Source organism: Rhinopithecus roxellana, chromosome 17 (genome assembly GCF_007565055.1).
Source record: "Rhinopithecus roxellana isolate Shanxi Qingling chromosome 17, ASM756505v1, whole genome shotgun sequence".
NCBI lineage: Eukaryota > Metazoa > Chordata > Mammalia > Primates > Cercopithecidae > Rhinopithecus > Rhinopithecus roxellana.
In genome coordinates this window covers 39,437,052-39,458,112 of record NC_044565.1, presented here as the reverse complement: position 1 = coordinate 39,458,112, position 21,061 = coordinate 39,437,052, and the positions used below count along the sequence as shown (strand labels likewise).

Sequence of the window (21,061 nt, the reverse complement as noted above, 5' to 3'; positions counted from 1 at the left end):
ACAAGAGGAAACTTATAAAGAAAGGAAAAGGGCATGCCATCTGCCAGTGTTTTATTGAGTTTCTTTGACATAAAAACACAAGCAAACTATTCTTTCTATTTTAGGAATTTGAGTTTATTGTTAAATCCGTTCTCTAATAATCCAAACTCTTTTCTTCATTTCTGTTAAGAGTTGTAAATAAAGATTTGCAAAGCATTATTTGCCCTTGGAAAAGCAGAGAACTACACATGGAATAACCCTAAGTGAGGGAAAGGAGAAAAAAATGTTTCTTGAGTGCCTACAGTGTGCTTAGTACTATTGCATCCTTTAGAATATTTTCTCATTTGAATCTTGTGACTGTCATTTAAGATGAGCATTATTAGCGGCATTTGAAAACAGATGAAATATTTCTCATTTTAAGTTCAGGGGTACATGTGAAGATTTGTTACATCGGTAAACTTGTGTCATGGGGATTTGTTGTACAGATTATTTCATCACCCAGGTATTAAGCCTAGTACCCTTTAGTTATTTTTCCTGATCCTCTTCCTCCTCCGGCTCTCTACCATCTGATAGGCCCCAGCATGTGTTGTTTTCCCCTCTTTGTGTCCACAAACCCCGTTTTCTGTATTGTGTTTTCTTTCTTTTTTTTTTGAGATGAAGTTTTGCTCTTGTTGCCCAGGCTGGAGTGTAATGGCGCGATCTCGGCTCACCACAACATCTGCCTCCTGGATTCAAGCAATTCTTCTGCCTCAGCCTCCCGAGTAGCTGGGATTACAGGCATGCACCATCATGCCTGGCTAATTTTTGTATTTTAGTAGAGATGGGGTTTCTCCATGTTGGTCAGGCTGGTCTCGAACTCCCGAGTTCAGGTGATCACCTGCCTCGGCTTCCCAAAGTGCTGGGATTACAGGCGTGAGCCATTGCACCCGGCCTATATTGTGTTTTCAAATGCTTGGAAAAATTTGAACAAAACAAATGCAGACCAGTAGGTGTTTGCTACTCAGGTTAGCACCCTCAGGTTCATTGGTAGATGCAAGCTTTTCTAGCCACTTTGGAAGTTACTGTTGGTTGCTTTGATGAAGCTGTGAGGGCATCTAAAATCTGAATATTTTTCCCCTCATCACTACTGCTTGTACAGAACACATATTTCTATGTTTGTTGGTTTGTTTTTGTTTCTTTAAGCCTTTTGGAGCAATGAGGATACCTTGCTTTCTTTTCCATGGAAAAGCCACTCACATATGTATACACACGTGTGCACAATGCCCTACATCAACTGAGTAGCAACAAAATTAAATTGCTGAAAATCATGAAGACTGGCTTATACTATAGTTGGAAGCATGCAGACCTATAACAAATGCATTTATGACCATTTTGGTGAAAGATTAGATATCCAAATTCCATTTTCCTACCAAAATAATTTTCATTTTAACAATTTTTTCCTAGTCTTTGTTAATACCTATGTTATTTTATTATTTTTTGTTTTTTGAGATAGAGTCTAGCTTTGTCACCCAGGCTAGAGTGCAGTGGCACGATCTCAGCTCACTGCAACCTCCACTTCCTGGGTTCAAGCGATTCTCCTGCCTCAGCCTCTGGGGTAGTTGAGATTACAGGCGCCTGCCACTGCACCCGGCTAATTTTTGTATTTTTAGTAGAGACAGGGTTTCACCATCTTGGCCAGGCTGGTCTTGAACTCCTGACCTCGTGATCCACACACCTCGGCCTCCCAAAGTACTGGGATTACAGGCATGAGCACCACATCCTGTCCCTGTTTTTTTTATTTTTTGAAACAGAGTCACTCCATCACCCAGACTGGAGTGCAGGGGCGTGATCTTGGCTCATTGCAACCTCTGCCTCCCAGGCTCAAGCGATTCTCCTGCCTCAGCCTCCCAAATAACTGGGATCCACGCCACTACCGCCCAGCTAATTTTTGTATTTTTAGTAGAGACAAAGTTTCACCATATTGGCCAGGCTGGTCTCGAACTCCTACCGCAAATGAGCCACCCACTTTGGCCTCCCAAAGTGCTGGGAATACAGATGTGAGCTACCTTGCCCGGCCACGTATGTTTATTTTTATTTAGTAAACAGTCATAATGTATGAATTATCTGATTTTTATACTCACATATAGACAATTCTGTCATAGGTTTTCTGGGAACAAACCTTATTTTCATTATCCTGCTGTCAGAATGTGTTAGATCATAAATGTTTGGTTTCAGAAATTTACGTTTCTATAGTTTTAGTAATTTTTTTAGAGAAAACTTTTTTCATAGTATTTATTTATGATGACTTTAATATTATATTGCCATACCATATTGTTTAGAACACAATTGGATTGTTTCTAGACTTTCTTGTAGATAATACTTCAGTTAGTGCTTTTGTACACAGTTTTTGCATCCCTTGAGTTTTTTACTGGGGCCTTTTCTCAGAAGTGGGGTTATTAGATTAAAGGCTATGAACACTGATTTTATTTTGTAATGTTGCTTTCCATGCAGATTTTTCACTTTATACTTAACTCATTGTACTAGTTTTACTGCTCTTGGTTAGCATTGTTTATTTTTGCTCATTTAGTTATAAATGGTGACTTAAGAGTGTTTACATCTCCTTTTGTTTTATTACTGTTTATGATTGTTTCACCACATGTTTATTGTTTGTACATTCTCTCATGTGAATTGTCTTTTCATATCATTTGTGTATGTATGCATGGAAATCTTGATGTCTTATATAAAAATAATGATATTAGCCTTTTTTTTCGGTAACTTGTAAAGATTCTCAGGAAAGGAAATAATGCTAGGACAAGGAAAGGAAGGTCCATGTTCAATGGAAACCTTAATAGTATATATAACTATGAATACTGTAAAAATATTATTTTTAGGAAATAATACATGAGTAACAGGAATAAAAGGGGAGGCAATTAATATCTATTGAAACCCTAGTTAGTTTTAAACCTTAGGGTAGGCATTTTATAAATGTAATTTTTAAAAATTTTTATAAGACTACTAGCTAGTTATTTCCCCATTTTACAGGTAAGTAAACTGAGACAGAAAAATAAGCAACTTTTCCAAAGATACACATCTTGTTCATAAAAGCTCTGTTACTGAACTGGCTAATTTCTTCATGGCTGTGACATCATACCCATAATCACATAGTTTGAATCTGGAAACTCATGTCCTTTATTTCTGTTGGGAATGAAGTTTTTGGTGTCACAAAAAAAAGAATTAATGTTGGAACAAATGATCTCTCGGCAAGGTGAGCTTTACTTTCTGCAGAAAGGGTGCTACTCGAAGCTGTCCAACCATGAGAGCACACCAAAGGAGACAGAGTTATTTATAACCTGACATGTCTACCCTACTGCTGTGTCCAGTTTCCATTGGCTGGAATAGGACATCACATTTTACACTTTACCCGATTGGCTATTAGTTTAAAACTTTTTTAATTGGGTAAGGGTAACAGAACAAAGAAAGAAAAGGAAGTTGCCCAGGGATAGTTAAGGAGGCATCTATCTGGCTGGGACTTGTCTAGTTCTGTCCAGGCATGCCAGAGTAAGCTAGGACGGCTGATTTGGAGTGTGTGCGCGTGTGTGTGTGTGTATGTATACATGCACACACACACTAATAGTGCATAGTAATCTTATAGTAAGAAATTGTGACTTTTTATAATCTTTGAAGAAGAACTTTCCCATTTCTCACAATTCTGAGAAATTTTTTATATAATTTATTGAATAATTTCCTGCACACCATATTTTTCCCCATTCTAATTTTGAAACTCCTATTATTCATGGTTGGGCCTTTTTGCTTGATTTCTTTAATTTTCTTCCTTTTTTTCATTTATTCTATTTTTTTTTTTTTTTTTTTTTTTGAGACGGAGTCTTGCTCTGTCGCCCAGGCTGGAGTGCAGTGGCCAGATCTCAGCTCACTGCAAGCTCCGCCTCCTGGGTTTACGCCATTCTCTTGCCTCAGCCTCCCGAGTAGCTGGGACTACAGGCGCCCGCCACCTCGCCCGGCTAGTTTTTTTTTTTTTGTATTTTTAGTAGAGACGGGGTTTCACCGTGTTAGCCAGGATGGTCTCGATCTCCTGACCTCGTGATCCGCCCGTCTTGGCCTCCCAAAGTGCTGGGATTACAGGCTTGAGCCACCGCGCCCGGCCATTTATTCTATTTTTATCTTTTTGCCTTTTGGCTATCATTCTAGAAATTTTCTCAACTACCCTGCTGTGTTAATTTTTCATTTCTGCTGTTTTATTTCCAGATACTAATTTCTCATTTGTCTTTAATGTTCCTTTAAACAAGTAGGGAGTTGGTACTTGTTATGTAGGTGGTCTCTTGTTTATTTCTGATAATGTTAATTATAGGTCATATTTTGAATTTTAAAAAACTCCCTGAATTGTTTGTTCCTGTGAATTTCTATTTTCTTCCCTATTATTTTGTTCTCTTTCACATTGGAGTCTTCTTCAAATAGTGCTTCTTTACTGTCATTTATATTAAAGAGTGATACACTAAGAGGTTGATTAGAGGCCTTGGGAGTATGGGCATAGCTTAAGACCTCCTGAACTTAGTCATATGATGCTGAGGTGTATACCTTACAGTCAGTATCTGTTAAGTTTATTTTCCTGGTCAGATTGCTCCTCAGAGAGGAATTTTCCACTACTCCTGCTTGGAAGTCCAGCTGCCAGTGTTCTTGGAGCCTGTTGTGTAATAAAGAATGTGGTTGGCTTTTGGCTCTGGTTCCTAGAACAGAGGCTTTAAATCGTGGAATTTTTTCAGTGATAGGAGTGACTTTATTATTGACACTAGGCCCCTCAGATCATACTTGATAGTTTTTGCCAACCAGGTGACTGATAGCGAGCCCCTAGATAGTTTATGCTAATGAATGACACAGGATGGTGATTGGTAACTCCAGAAAGACTGTGATTAAGGAATTGGGGCTTTCACCCATGCAATATCACGCTGACCTCCAGGGAGGACAAGGGGTAGCTGGAGATTGAGTTAAATCATGTCATTCATACCTACGTAATACAGCCCCAATAAGATCTCTGGGCACTGAAGTTTGGGTGAGTTTCCCTGGTGAACAGAACTCTGTGGGAACCCCTGAATCCCTAGTGAACAGTACTCTGTGTATATTGTTACTGCATCTGTGTGCCAGCTGGGTGATTTGTCCTGACTCCACAGGGAAAGGCCACAGAAGTTTCACATTTGGGCTCCTCCCAGACTTTGCCCTAGGTATCTCTTATTTTTACTTGTCCTGATTTTTGTCCTTTTTGCTATAATAAAACTATAATTGGGCTGGGCGTGGTGGCTCACGCCTGTAATCCCAGCACTTTGGGAGGCCAAGGCAGGTGAATCACTTGAGGTCAGGAGTTTAAGACCAGCCTGGCCAACATGGTAAAACCCTGTCTCTACTAAAAATACAAAATTAGCAGGGCGTGGTGGCATGCACCTGTAATCTCAGCTACTCAGGTTGCTGAGGCAGGAGAATCACTTGAACCCAGGAGGCGGAGGTTGCAGTGAGCCGAGATCATGCCACTGTGCTCCAGCCTGGGTGACAGAGTGAGACCCTGTCTCAAAAAAAAAAAAGTATATACACACACACACACACACACACACACACACACACACACACACACACAAGTATATTTGTAAGTATAGGACTTTCCTGAGTTCTATGAGTTGTTCCACCAAATTATTGAACCTGAGAGGGTTGTGGGAACCCCTGAATTTATAGCCAGTTTTTTGTTTTGTTTTGTTTTTTTGAGATGGAGTCTCGCTGTGTTGTCCAGGCTGGAGTGCAATGGCACCATCTCGGCTCACTGCAACCTGGTCCACACCAGTTCAAACAATATTCCCGTCTCAGCCTCCTGAGTAGTGCACACCACCATGCCCGGCTAATTTTTGTATTTTTAGTAGAGATGGGGTTTCACCATATTGGTCAGACTGGACCTGCCTTGGCCTCCCAAAGTGCTAGGATTATAGGCATGAGCCACCGTTCCCAGCCTGGCCAGTTGTTTAGAAGTGAAGGTGGCTTGGGAACCCTCAAGCTTGTGATTAGTGTCGGAAATGGTATCTTCTTTTAGGAGGATATACTCTTAACTTGTAAAGTTAGGCCTGAGTCTTGGTAGTTTGTATCAGAATTGCATTGCAGAGTCAAAGGAGAAAAGAGGCCCAGGCATCCTGTCATCAGCATGTAGAATTGCACTTTACCTACCAGTTTTCAGAATGAGTCTCTTTCCCTCAGTTGTGCCTGAGATCCTTGAGTCCAGAGCCCTCTGCTTCACTCTCCAGAATGGAAAGCTACAATCTTCCACCAGGGGTTGGTGATGGGATGGTGGCTGGGCCAAGTAAGCCGATTTTCAACCTCTTCTTTAGTTTCCAACCTGTTTTCCAAAATCCAACAGATTTTTGACCTGTGTCCCTACTTTCAGTCGGAAATAGTGTTTCCCATTTCTTATTTCTATAGTTATCCAGTGGGAATTGCTTGCTTCTCAGCTGCCATAGCAATCATCTTACTTAAATGTTGCAACAATTGGTTACTCTTTTCTGTTCTTTCTCTCATCTCTTTTCCCTATATTTTCTTTTTTCTCTTTTTCTTTTCTTTTTTTTTCTTTTTTTTTTTTTTGAGACAGGGTCTTGCTCTGTTGTCTAGGCTGGAGTGCAATGGCCTGATCATGGCTCACTGCAGTCTTGACCTCTTGGGCTCTAGCAGTCCTCCCATCTCATGCTCCCTAGTAGCTGGGACTAGAGGCATGCAACCAGCATGCCTAGCTAATTTTTTGTAGACATGTGGTTTTGGCATGTTGCCCAGGCTTGTCTCAAACACCTGGGCTTAAGCAATCCTCCCCACTTGGCCTCCCAAAGTGCTGGGATTATAGGCGTGAGCCACTACACCCCGGTCTTATATTTTTCATTTTTGTGTTTGTGATAAAGAATTGAGGCTGGGCGTGGTGGCTTACGCCTGTAATCCTGGCACTTTGGGAGGCCGAGGTGGGCAGATCACAAGGTCAGGAGCTTGAGACCAGCCTGACCAACATGGTGAAACCCTGTCTCTACTAAAAATACAAAACTTAGCCAGGCGTGGTGGCTCAGGCCTGTAATCCCAGCTACTCAGGAGGCTGAGGCAGGAGAATCGCTTAAACCTAGGAGGCGGAGGTTGCAGTGAACTGAGATTGCGCCACTGCACTCCAATCTGGGTGACAGAGTGAGACTCCGTCTCAAAAAAAAAAAAAGAAAAAAAAAAAGAATTGAGAGATTTGAGAGATTGAGCACTTTTTCTGTACCCTTTGTTACCTGACTTTTATGTTTTTAACTAGTTGACTTTAGAGTGTTTAAGATCTACATAAATATTCTGTTGATATTTAGAATAGCAGGTGGCTGGGTGCTATTCATTTTGCTATAGATGAGTTATAATTAAAAATTTTGAAATTACTGTGATCAGGTTTTTATTAATATGGAAGCATAAACATGGAAATAAAATTTTATGTAAAATTTTTCTGAAAAATTTTTTAATTTTGTAATTTCAAGATGGCAATTTCTGATAAAATATGTTATTTATTAGAGGAGACTATTTGGATTAACAGTATGATCTGTCTGCTAGGCCTGGATACCAAATACAACCTTCACAAAAACCAGAGCTAAAACTATTTCAAAAGAGAAAGTCATAGATGTCATATGTAGGCCTCCCACTAGACTGTAAGCACATTTTAAGAGTGGGTATCTTAGCATAGTATAGGGCTTTGTGGACACTTAGTAAAAATTCGGTGATCAAGACCAACTCTTTCTAATCTGTATGAAATCTTGTACATGGCCAAGAAAAACCTTAAGCAGTTAGAGTTAGGGATAAAGGTTTACAGATGTACTGGAGTGGTTACTAAATGTGCAAAAATGGTTGCTGCAAGGGGTTGAGTTATCAAGGGCAAGATAAATCTCAGGAGCAGGATTTGGAGTCTGAAAGTCCAGCTACTCTTCTTACATGGAGATTCTCCCTCAGTTGCCTTGTTTTAAGTTAATATTTTGTTAATTCTTCGCTTTTAAGAAAAAACTTTTTAAAGGATTTTCAGACATACACAAAAGTGTTACTGATATTGAAGTATCAAGGCTTGATTTCATTAGTGATGCAAGTTGATTCTTTTTTTTTTTTTTTTTTTTTTTTTTTTTTTTTTTTTGAGACGGAGTCTTGCTCTGCCACCAAGGCTGGAGTGCAGTGGCCGGCTCTCAGCTCACTGCAAGCTCCGCCTCCCGGGTTCACGCCATTCTCCTGTCTCAGCCTCCCGAGTAGTTGGGACTACAGGCGCCCGCCTCGTCGCCCGGCTAGTTTTTTGTATTTTTTAGTAGAGACGGGGTTTCACCGTGTTAGCCAGGATGGTCTCGATCTCCTGACCTCGTGATCCGCCCGTCTCGGCCTCCCAAAGTGCTGGGATTACAGGCTTGAGCCACCGCGCCCAGCCGCAAGTTGATTCTATAAAGCTGCCTTGAATATGCTGGGAAGTTGGCTAGGTTTATAGCTAAACATACCTCCTAGTACACATGATTCAAATTTATATCTGAGCACAATGGTCATTTTCTATACGTCACAGCTGTTCCCAGTTGCTTGAGACTATTTTGAAATTGTGAATATTCAATCTTCAGTTGTCATAGGTGTTCTGTTACATGCTATGGATATATTTAACCAGAGTCCACACCAAATCTAATACTGTGTACTCTTTTTTTCCCATTTCCACCTATCGCCAGATTTGGGGCTTGGTTTACTGTTAAACTGCCTGTCCTTCATAGGTCATTACAGCATCCAGTTAACTGGAAATTTCTTTACATGATGATTATTACATAGTAGGTGCACATGGAATCATTGAGCTTTGAAAGCCATCCAGAGGTGAGTCTGTCCTTGGCCAGATTTTACTTATGAAACCAAATAAATTTCTTTTTTAAAATTATGTAAATTTGTTAAATTAGCATGCAGAATATGGCAGTAATACCCAGTTGAAACACCAGTTGGTTGTGTATTAAATCTAATAGTAGGAAATATGAATTTGCCTTTAAAATGTATTTCATTTCACTTCTATTTTTAGCTGTGCCAAATGAAACAAAGTTGGACTTCCTGTTAAAAGGCTCCAGTAATGTCCTACGTCATCAGATAAATAGAAGCCTTATTATTTTATCATGGGTGGCAAAGCAGGACTAATTATACAGACTTGTGAGAAACGAAGTTGCCTATGTACTCCATAGGTCTTCTTTTGGCTACAGTTTCCTTCTTTTGGTATTTTCAAATTGTTAAATTATGTAAATTGGGAAATTTAAAATATTAGATCGTTGTTTTGTTTTTCCATCTATGAAGACCCAGGCATACACAACAGTGGTTTTTAAAAATTTACTGTCAACTTGAAGTATTTTCCTTTCTCTTCCATGAAAGGCAGTAACATTTTTTCTCTTTTCTTATTTTTGGTAACTTTTATCTTCCTGACTTCCATAGCTAGCATCTTATTTTCTTCTTGATGTCCTTTTTCCCTTATCGAAATATAACCAGGATCTTTATTATAGCGGAAATGGGGCCAGTTGATGAAGTCTAATAGGAAACGAGTGTTTTAACTTTCAAATGCAGAAGACCTAAGTTGAAAAGATAGCAGAAGCTTCCAATCTGTCTACCCTCACAGCAGTGTTTCTTACATTTAAGAAGCTGTCTGTTGAGGACCAGTTTTGTTTTTTTAAAAAATGTTCAATTCCTCACCAGAAATACATAAAAACATACATTCCGATTATTAGGTTAATTGACGTAAAAATAGTCATTTTGCCACAAAAGGTTCTAAATGTTTACTTTCTATAATTACCTCATGGTGAACTGGTAGTGAAAGTTTGTGGTCTGGCACTGATATGTAGACCATACTTTGGGTAGCATTGCTCTAGATTTTCTAGCAAATCAGGAAAGCCAAGGATGTTGAGCTCTTGGTTACATAACCAGATTGAAAGCTCTTCAAAAGCAGGTCCATATGCTGTTCATCTTATTTGAGGGATTGGGACAGGGCCTGATACATAGTAGGCAGGTGGTGAAAACTATAATTTAGGCCACAGACTATAAGCTGAGAATAAGTGGGGTTATAAAGCTGAATGGACTAGTACAAATTCTGCGAATATTCCAAAATATGAATTGTGAAATATTAATAGTGATTTAGGAGGGTTTCCATATCAGAGTATCATCTTTTTCTTTGCTTTAAAAAATATCTAATAAAGTACATTCAATCCTGAATGTCGGTTGAGAACTGGCTCTCATCGCTGACTTTCATAATAATGTTAAACATTTTGCTCTATTTTAAGAAAATAGGCTGGGTGCTATGGCTTATGCCTATAATCCCAGCACTTTGGAAGGCCGAGGCAGGCAGATCATCTGAGATCAGGAGTTTGAGACCAGCCTGGCCAACACGGCGACACCCTATCTCTACTAAAAATACAAAAATTAGCTGGGTGTGGTGCCTGTAATCCCAGTTACTTGGGAGGCTGAGGAAGGAGAATTGCTTGAACCCAGGAGGCGGAGGTTGCAGTGAGCCAAGATTGTGCCATTGCACTCCAGCCTGGGTGACACAGTGAGACTCCATCTCAAAAAAAAAAAAAAAAAAAGAAAACAAAAGCCAAGTGATGCCAAAGATAGTCTATAGGGGAAAATAAAATTTAAGAGATTTAGTAAGGTTGAACCATTTGGAATTACCATGCTTGTAAGTCCAAAACAGTTGAATACTGTTGTATTTATGTGGCTCAACCTATAGATGTAGCAATATGGAATGTAATTGCTTGGGGGGCACATGCAGCTCATATAGCAAATTCCCTTTGCTTAATTTTAGGGAAATTGAAGCCCAGAGAAATACATTTGAAACAGTAAAACCGTATTATAACTAATTGTACAGTAAATCACGTTTTACGAATTTACTGAAGGTGAAAAGAAAGGACAAAATCAGTTTGCTTTTCTTTTTGGACTATTATCTACGCTGAGTTTTAGACCATTTGCCTTTTCTTGGTGTGGGGAGGGAGGGAGGGTATTACTCTGTTGCTGGGCTGGAGTGCCATGGCATAATTTTGGCTCACTGCAGCCTCGACCTTCTGGGCTCAAGCGATCCTCCCACCTCAGCCTTTCCAGTAGCTGTCACCACAGGTGTGCGCCACCATGCCCAGCTGATTTTTTGTATTTTTTGTACAGTTGAGGTTTCTCCATGTTGCCCAGGCTGTTTTCAAATTCCTGAGCTCAAGCAATCCACCTGCCTCTGCTTCCAAAAGTGCTGGGATTACAGGCATGAGCCACCATGCCTGGCCTCAGTTTTTACTTAAAATAATGGCATAAACAATTTGAGATTCGATTCTCAGTAAGGAAACCAATTTCAAGGGAAATCTTTATTTAGTCTTTTTTTTTTTTTAAAAGACAGGATCTTGCTGTGTTGCCCAGCATAGAGTGCAGTGGGTATTCATAGGTACAGTCATGGCACACTGTGGCCTTGAACTCCTGGGCTCAAGTGATTCTCCTGCCTCAGCCTCCTGAGTGGCTGGGACTACAGGTACATACCACCACATCTGGCTTTGATATGTAGGTTTTTTTTTTTTTGGTTCCAAACAAAATGTTTAAGAGCTTTATAAAATATTTATTTATCTAAGCTCTTTTGGACAGTTTCACTTGCTTTAGATCATTATATAATTTTTATTCTGGAGGCTATAGAAATATAATTAAGTTTTTTTGACCTGGCATTTGATCTTTAATTGTATAAATTTATATTTTTCGAGGAAGAAATTCTGATGGAATAAATCAGGATTTAAAAAAACATTCTCTTTAAGATTCATTACTAACAACTTAATAGTCACCAGAGGCAAATTGCTTTTACTTTCTCAAGGTCTTAATTTAATTGTGCTCTCAACTTGGCAGTGCTGTGTATTTTATAGGCTCCACTAAAGAACACATCTACACATTATGACATAGCGCGTTCTTGGAACCTTGACAGAACTGTTGACAACTACAGATTTGTTTTTGGTTACTGTGAGAATTTTTTGTAGTAATTGAACTGTTGTTAGTTCTTGGTAGCTTTATATGCTTGTCAGTCTGTTTTCTTCATAAGTCATGATGAATTTAAATCTGTGTGATGTGTTCCAGTTTACTTGATGGGAATTGGAGAAGTGCATAACTTTCTGATATTCTTAATTACTGGTTCCCATTAAGTGACTGGAGAAGCAAATATTTATGTCTCATCTTACTTAATTTCCAGTCATTTTTTCTTCCTGGCTAAAACTTAGTAACTGAAGAAACATCCTTGTTTTTTTTTTCCTTTTTTTTGAGGTGGAGTTTCACTCTTGTTGCCCAGGCTGGAGTGCAATGGCACGATCTCGGCACACTACAACCTCCACCTCCCAGGTTCAAGCGATTCTCCCGCCTCAGCCTCCCTAGTAGCTGGGATTACAGGCATGTGCCACCACACCTGGCTAATTTTGTATTTTTAGTAGAGACAGAGTTTCTTCATGTTGGTCAGGCTGGTCTTGAACTCCCTACCTCTGGTGATCCTCCCATCTCGGCCTCCCAAAGTGCTGGGATTACAGGCATGAGCCACTACACCCAGTCATGTAACTATCCTTTATTCAGACAACTTCCTTGGTACAATCCAGCAATATGTTTTTTTTTTTTTTTTCTTGCAGTGTTAAAAACTTCCTGTGTAAGTGGAAAAAGAGTTATTTCCAACCAGAAGGAGAATAATGATAACGCTGGGCACAGTGGCTTACGCCTGTAATCCCAGCACTTTGGGAGGCCAAGGTAGGTGGATCACCTGAGGTCAGGAGTTTGAGACCAGCCTGGCCAATAGAACGAAACCGCATCTCTAGTAAAAATACAAAAAATTAGCCGGGTGTGGTGGTGGGCGCCTGTAATCCTAGCTACTAAAAAAATTATTAAAAAGGATATGCAGTTGTCCCTTAGCGTCCATAGGGAATTAGTTCTAGGACTTCCAAAATCCTCAGATGCTCAAGTCTCTGATATAAAATAGTGTAGTATTTGCATATAACCAAAATATAGTCTCCCATATACTTTAAATTATCTCTAGATTACTTACAATACCTAAAACAACAAATGCTATGTAAATACTTGTTATACTGTATTGTTTAGGGAATAATGATAAGAATAAAAGGTTGGTCCATGTTTATTATAGACACAGATTTTTATTTTGACTATTTGGCCGTCAGATGGTTGAATTCCTAGATGTGGAGTTCACAGATGCAGAGGGCCAACTGTGTATGACTTACTAGAAATACTGACCATGATAAAGAATATTTCCTGTGATTAATTTTTTTTCTTTCTTGGAAAAATCGGATTACTTAAACTCCAGGTTGTTTTGTATTTGGATCAATAAGATACTCTAGAAGTTATTTATTTGACAATATTTTATCTAGTTTGTTAAAAAAAAAACAGCTACAAGTCATTAGGCTGCATTAATTTATCTGTTATGTTTGGTGTATATTTAAGAACTATTGCCTTTTAGTCATAGAATTCATGTCTCCAGTATTATTTTTTTGTTTGTCTGTTTCTGACAGGGTCTCTGTTGCTCAGGCTGGAGTTCAGTGGTGCAATCACTGCTCACTGTGGCCCCTATCTCCCGGGCTCAAGCAGTCCTTCCACCTCAGCCTCCCGAGTAGCTGGGACTACAGGCATGTGCCACCATGCCTGGCTAATTTTTGTATTTTTTTGTAGAGACACAGTTTTACTATATTGTTGTTAGGGATAGCGCTCAAAATCCTAAGGAAATTGAACACTTGAACAAAGGATTCTTAGCAAAACAATTTTACTTCTGCACAGAGGCGTGCCTCCTTGGCCAGTTGCCGTGAGAGCACATCGGAACAAAGGGGCACGAGAGCCTTTATTCCTGACACAAGTCCTGCCCCTGTACCCTTTCCTTATTGGCCAGGGTCGGGTCGTACAATCTAAACTAATCCCGGTTGGCTAAACATTTGATTTTTTAAGATAGGGTGGGCATGTAAAAGAAAGTGGAGAGGAAGGGGAAGGGTGTCTGTAATGAGCTAGAAAGTTAGTCCTCTTTCCAAATAAGGAAAGGAATGTGAGCTGGTACTGATAATGCCTGGTACTGTGATGTGCCTGAGCATCTAACAAAAAGGAAAAAAAGTAGAAAAAGGAGAAAAAAGGTGTGGGTGGGGGTACTATGAATTAAAGAATAAAAGATTGATCAGATTATTTGAAGAGAAACCTCATCATATCCCACAATTGTCCAGGCTAGTCTTGAACTCCTGGGCTTAAGTGATCCTTTTGCCTTGGCCTCCCAAAGTACTGGGATTATAGGCATGTGTCATTGTGCTCAGCTCCCAGTATTTATTCTTGATCATAAGAACCAAGATTTTTCAAAATAAGCTAAATTTATTAGATTAGCAAGTTTTCTTTACTTTTTTGACGTGGAGCAAAATTGGAGAGAGAGAGGCCGGGAACGGTGGCTCATGCCTGTAATCCCGGCACTTTGGGAGGCCAAGCAGGGAGGATTGCTTGAGTCCAGGAGTTCGAGATCAGCTTTGGCAATATAGTGAGACTTCGTCTCTACAAAAGAATTCAAAAATTTAGCCAAGTGTGGTGGCACATGTCTTTAGTTCCAGCTGCTCGGGAGGCTAAGGTAAGAAGATTGCTTGAGCCCAGGAGGCGGAGGTTGTGGTGAGCGGAGATCGTGCCACTGTACTCCAGCTTGAGTGACAGAACAAGACTATTTAAAAAAACAAACAAGCAAAAAAACTGCTGAGATAAATAATTCTAAGATTATAATAACTGTAGACATAGTTTAAACAAATCTCATTATCTAAGTAGAAAATTCTCATTAAAGAAAATTTGGGGACTGACGAAAAATGAAGAAAATAAAAATGATCTCTAATTATACTGCTGCTATTATTTTTCTTTCCCTTTTTGTGTGGCGGTGGGAAGCAAGAAGTCTCAGATCGTTTTTGCTTGTTTTAATATATTATAGACCTGAACAAAATAATTTCAAATAATTTATGTAGATACTTTGCCTCCAAGGAGGTGGTGCATAGCTCCCTATTCTTATGGGTGGGTTGTGTGTAATGACTTCCTTCTAAGAAGTAGGGTATGAAAAGGGGAAAAAAGCATTTTATAGCAGAGAAACCTGACAGGCACTGCCTCGGCCAGGTGATCAAGATTAACAACCATAAGCCATGTTGATAGCACATATCCTTGATGTGGTGGGATGCGAATGGCACTTTATCTCTGTGCTCTTTCTCCCCAAAACACATAACCTTAGTCTAACCAGGAGGCAAACATCAAGCAAATCTCAGTTGAGGGACCTTCTACAAAATACCTGGTCAGCACTCCTCAAAACTCTCATGAATTAGGTGCTTATCAGTCTCATGCATAATTTCACATATTTGTTATGTATATGTTTATAGTATTTTTCATCTTACAAAATTTCTTTGGTTTGTTTGTTTGTTTTTTAGTAGAGACTGGGTTTCATCATGTTGACCAGGCTGGTCCCAAACTCCTAACCTCAGTTAGGAGTGATCCGCCCACCTCGGCCACCCAAAGTGTTGGGATTACAGGTGTGAGCCTCCACGCCTGGCCCTTATAAAATTTCATTTAAGTAGTATACTTATAGGAAATACTACTTTGTGTATTTGTCTGCAATTTGCTTTTTTTGTTATTATTGTTCAACTTTGGTGTTTGTGCTTTATCCATGCTGATAGATACAGTTCTGATTTGTTTAGTGTATTCTAGTTCATTGTTTGGCTGTCACTATTCACTTTTTTGTTTTGGACATTTGGGTTAATTCTAATTTGTTGCTGTTATCAACATTGCTGCAATAACCATTTTTGTACAGGAACTCGTAGTCCCTAGATACAAGAGTTCCTCTAAGGTTTTTACATTGCAGAGGAGTTGCTTTGTTCTAAAATATATAAATCTTTTTTTTTTTCTTTTTTGAAACGGAGTCTCACTCTGTCGCCCAGGCTGGAGTGCAGTGGCCAGATCTCAGCTCACTGCAAGCTCCGTCTCCTGGGTTTACGCCATTCTCCTGCCTCAGCCTCCGGAGTAGCTGGGACTACAGGCGCCCGCCACCTCGCCCGGCTAGTTTTTTGTATTTTTTTAGTTGAGACGGGGTTTCACTGTGTTAGCCAGGATGGTCTCGATCTCCTGACCTCGTGATCCGCCTGTCTCGGCCTCCCAAAGTGCTAGGATTACAGGCTTGAGCCACCGTAAGAGGTGTTTTATGGCCCAGAATGTGGTCTGTCTTCGTCATTGTTCTATGTGAGGTTGAGAATGATGCATCTTCTGCTACTGTTGGATGAAGTATTTTGTAGATATGAATTAGATCCAGGTGATTAGTAGTGGTGTTCATTTCAGCTATGTTCTGCCTACTGGATCTGTCAATTACTGATAGAAGGGTATTGAATTCTCCAACTATAAAAGTGGATTTGTCAGTTTTTATTTGCAGTTCTATCATTTTTTGCATCTCATGTGTTTTATACCAGTTAAAATGCATACTAGGGTAGCTTAAAAAAAAAAAGGAAAATAAGTCAGTTAATAGAGTAACTAAAAAAAGAAAAAAATGCATACTGTCAGAGTGAATCAAAAGACAAATACCCAACTGACTATATGTTGTCTATAAATAACCCATTTTAAATGCAAAGAACATAGATATAAAAAAGATAAAGATACACCATGCTGACACTAACCAAGAGGAAGTGGGAGTAGCTACATTAATTTCAGACTGAACAGACTTCAGAGCAAGAGAAGTTATAGTTGAAGTCTTCAGCACTCCTATCAGTAATGGACAGATGTAGCAGGCAAAAAATCACCAAGGATATAGCTGAACTGAAGAGGATGATTAATCAACTAAATCTAAGTAACATTTACGTACTACTATAGTGGGAGTAAAAGGGAGAGATGAAGAGGTGGAACACAGGATTTTTAGTAGTAAACCACAATATAAACTATAGGCTTTGGTAAATAATGATGTGTCAGTATTGGTTCGTCCATTGTAACAAATGTACCACAGTGATGTGGGATTATTATTATTATTATTATTTTTAGTCAGAGTCTTGCTCTGTTGTCCAGGCTGGGGTACAGTGGTGTGGTCTTGGCTCACTGGAACCTCTGCCTCCCAGGTTCAAGCGATTCTCCTGCCTCAGCCTCCCGAGTAGCTGGGATTACAGGTGCCTGCCACCACGCCCAGCTAATTGTTTCTATTTTTAGTAGAGGTGGGGTTTCACCATGTTGGCTAGGCTGGCCTCGAACTCCTCACCTCGTGATCCGCCCACCTTGGCCTTCCAAAGTCCTGGGATTACAGATGTGAGCCACCGCACCCACCTGGCCATGATGTGGGATATTAATGGTGGGGTAAGCTGTGTCTGTGTGTGTTTGGGAGGGTCTTTTGGAACTCTGTAGTTTTGAGCTCAATTTTATTATGAGTCTAAGATTGCTGTAAAAAATAAAGTCTGCCAATTTTTTTTTTTTTTGAGACAGTTTTGCTCTTTTTGCCCAGGCTGGAGTGCAGTGGCATGATCTCAGCTCACCACAACCTCTGCTTCCTGAGTTCAAGTGATTCTCCTGCCTCAGCCTCCTGAGTAGCTGGGATTACAGGCATGTGCCACCACACCTGGCTAATTTTGTATTTTTAGTAGAGACAGGGTTTCTTCATGTTGGTCAGGCTGGTCTCGAACTCCCGACCTTAGGTGATCTGCCCGCCTCAGCCTCCCAAAGTGCTGAGATTACAGGTGTGAGCCCCTGTGGCTGGCCAGTCTGCTAATTTTTAAAAATGCATTTGAAACCCAATTGTTTCTAAAGATATTCTGTAGTTCCTTTTTTGTAGAGCTATTTCCATTAGGTCTGTATTATTGATGTATTACTACTAGGTAAAAATACAGAGTTGTTTTGCTTTGATATTAAAGTTGACATTGGGCCCGGTGTGGTGGCGCACACCACCACCCCCGGGCTAATTTTTGTAATTTTAGTAGAGATGGGGTTTCACCATATTGGTCAGGCTGGTCTTGAACTCCTGAGTAGCTGGGACTACAGGTGCGTGCCACCACACCTGGCTAATTTTTTGTATTTTTAGTAGAGACGGGATTTCACCGTGTTAGCCAGGATAGTCTCCATCTCCTGAGCTCGTGATCCGACTGCCTCGGCCTCCCATAGTGCTGGGATTACAAGCGTGAGCCACTGCTCCCGGTCTATCACGGCTTTTAATGCGTGCTCATCTTGTTACTTGTTATTGATGTGTTCAGGTTTTGGATTTCTTCATTGTTCAGTCTTCGTTGGTTATATGTGTCTAGGAATTTATCCATTTCTTCTAGATTGTCCAATTTATTGGCATATGGTTGTTCACAGTAGCCTCTAATGATCCTTCCATTTCTGTGGTATCAGCTGTAATGTTTCCTTTTTTATCTCTGATTTTATTTATATGAATCTTGTATTTTCTTAGTTTGGCTAAAGGCTTGTCAGTCTTATTTATCTTTTCAAAAAACCAACTGCATTTTGTTGCTCTTTGGTATAGTTTTCTTCATTTCAACTTCATTTATTTTTGCTCTGATCTTTATTATTTCTTTGCTTCTACTGACTTAGGTTTTGGTTTGCTCTTGTTTTTCTAATACTTTAAGATCCATCATTAGATTGTTTATTTGAAATTTTTCCTCTTTTTGACATGGGCACTTACAGGTATAAACTTCTTCCTTAGTACTGCTCTCACTGTAGCCCGTAGATTTTGGGTTGTTGTTGTTGTTGTTGTTGTTTGAGACAGAGTCTCGCTCTGTTGCCCAGGCTGGAGTACAGTGGTGTGATCTTGGCTCACTACAACCTCCGCCTCCTAGGTTCAAGCGATTCTCCCACCTCAGCCTCCTGAGTGGCTGGGATTACAGGTGTGTGCCACCACACCCAGCTAATTTTTTGTGTGTTTAGTAGAGACGGGGGTTTCTCCATGTTGGCCAGGTTGGTCTCGAACTCCTGACCTCAGGTGATCCACCTGCCTTGGCATCCCAAAGTGTTTGGATTACAGGCATTCGCCACCGTGCTTAACCTGTTGTTTTTCCATTATTGTTTCAAGAAATTTTAACATTTCCTTCTTAATCTCTTTATTGACCCAGTGGTCATTCTGCAGCATATTGTTTAATTTCTGTATGTTTGTATAGTTTCCAAAATTCCTCGTTACTGATTTCTAGTTTTTTTCCATTGTGGTTAAAGAAGATACTTGATATTATTTCAGTTTTTTGAATGTTTTTTAGACTTGGCTTGTAGCCTAACATGTGATCTGTCCTGGAGAATGATTCATGTGCTGGGGAAAAGAGTATGTATTCTGTAGCTATTGGATGAAATGTTCTGTAAAATCTATTAGGTCCATTTGGTCTATAGTGCAGATGAAGTCAAATGTTTCTTTGTTGAGTTTTGTCTGGATGATCTGTCTGATGCTGAAAGTGGGATGTTGAAGTCTCCAGCTATTATTGTATTGGGATCTGTCTCTTTAGCTCTAATAATATTTGCTTTATGTATCTGGGTGCTCCAGTGTCAGGTGCATATATTTTTAAAATTGTTTTATTGTTTTGCTGAATTGGCTCTTTTTTTTTTTTTTTTTTTGAGACGGAGTTTCGCTCTGTCACCCAGGCTGGAGTGCAGTGGCCGGATCTCAGCTCACTGCAAGCTCCGCCTCCCGGGTTTACGGCCATTCTCCTGCCTCAGCCTCCCGAGTAGCTGGGACTACAGGCACCCGCCACCTCGCCCGGCTAGTTTTTTGTATTTTTTAGTAGAGACGGGGTTTCACCAGGTTAGCCAGGATGGTCTCGATCTCCTGACCTCGTGATCCACCCGTCTCGGCCTCCCAAAGTGCTGGGATTACAGGCTTGAGCCACCGCACCTGGCTGAATTGGCTCTTTTATCATGTAATGACTTTTTTTTTTGTCTCTTTTGTAGTTTTTATCTTGAAATCCATTTTGTCTGATATAAGTATAGCTACTCCTGCCCCTTTTGGTTTCTATTTGCCTGGAATATCTTTTCCTATTCCTTTATTTTTAGTGTGCGTATGTCTATTTTTTTTTTTTTTTTTTTGAGGCGGAGTCTCCTCTGTTGCCCGGACTGGAGTGCAGTGGCCGGATCTCAGCTCACTGCAAGCTCCGCCTGTCGGTTTACGCCAATCTCCTGCCTCAGCCTCCCGAGTAGCTGGGACTACAGGCGCCTGCCACCTCGCCCGGCTAGTTTTTCTATTTTTAGTAGAGACGGGGTTTCACCGTGTTAGCCAGGATGGTCTCGATCTCCTGACCTCGTGATCCGCCCTTCTCGGCCTCCCAAAGTGCTGGGATTACAGGCTTGAGCCACCGCGCCCGGCCTATTTTTGGTGTGCTTATGTCTTTATAGGTGAAGTGTGTTTCTTTTCCGCTACAGATCTTTGGATCTTGTTTTTTTAATCCATTCAGCCACTCTGTGTCTTTTGATTGGAGAGTTTGGTTCATTTACATTCAATGTTACTATTGATAATTAAGGACTTACTCCTGCCATTTTGTTATTTGTTTTCTGGTTGTTTTGTGGTCTTCTCTCCCTTTTTTTCTTCCTTCTTCTTTTTAGTGCACGTGATTTTCTTTGATGGTATGTTTTAATATCTTTTTATTTTTTCTGTATCCCTTATATCACAGTTTTTAGATTTGAGGTTACCATGAGCTTGCAAATAATATCTTATATCCCATTATTTTAAACTGATGACAACTTAGCATTGATAGCATATGTAAACAAGCAAAAAGAAAACTAGTAAAAACTCTTTGTCTCCCTGCTTTTTAGCTGTTTTTTGTTTCTATTTTATATTTTATTGTACTATGTCTTGAAATGTTGTTGTAGTTATTGTTTTTGATCGGCTCATCTTTTAGTCTTTCTACTCGCATTATGAGTAGTTCATACACCCCAATACAGTATTATAATATTCTGTGTTTTTTCATATACTTATTATTACCAGTGAGTTTTGTACCTTCAGATGATTTCTTATTGCTCATTAACATTCTTTCCTTTCAGACTGAAGAATTCCCTTTAGCATTTCTTGTAGGACAGGTCTGGTGTTGATGAAATCCTGCAGCTTTTGTTTGGGAAAATCTATTTCCTCTTCATGTTTGAT

At 39.9% G+C, this 21,061-nt stretch overlaps 1 protein-coding gene across 3 annotated transcripts in view; it reads left to right on the top strand.

Annotated features, from left to right (window-relative positions):
- COMMD1 (copper metabolism domain containing 1) overlaps nt 1–21,061 on the top strand; it is a 237,244-nt gene that overhangs the window by 57,813 nt on the left and 158,370 nt on the right. Inside the window, exon 2 of one of the 3 annotated variants that reach the window (XM_030921768.1) lies at nt 12,618–12,634. The exons of 1 other annotated variant lie outside the window; for it this stretch is intronic. The gene's annotated coding sequence lies outside the window, so the exon portion shown is untranslated. One more of the 3 variants, XM_030921769.1, reaches the window with a different exon arrangement.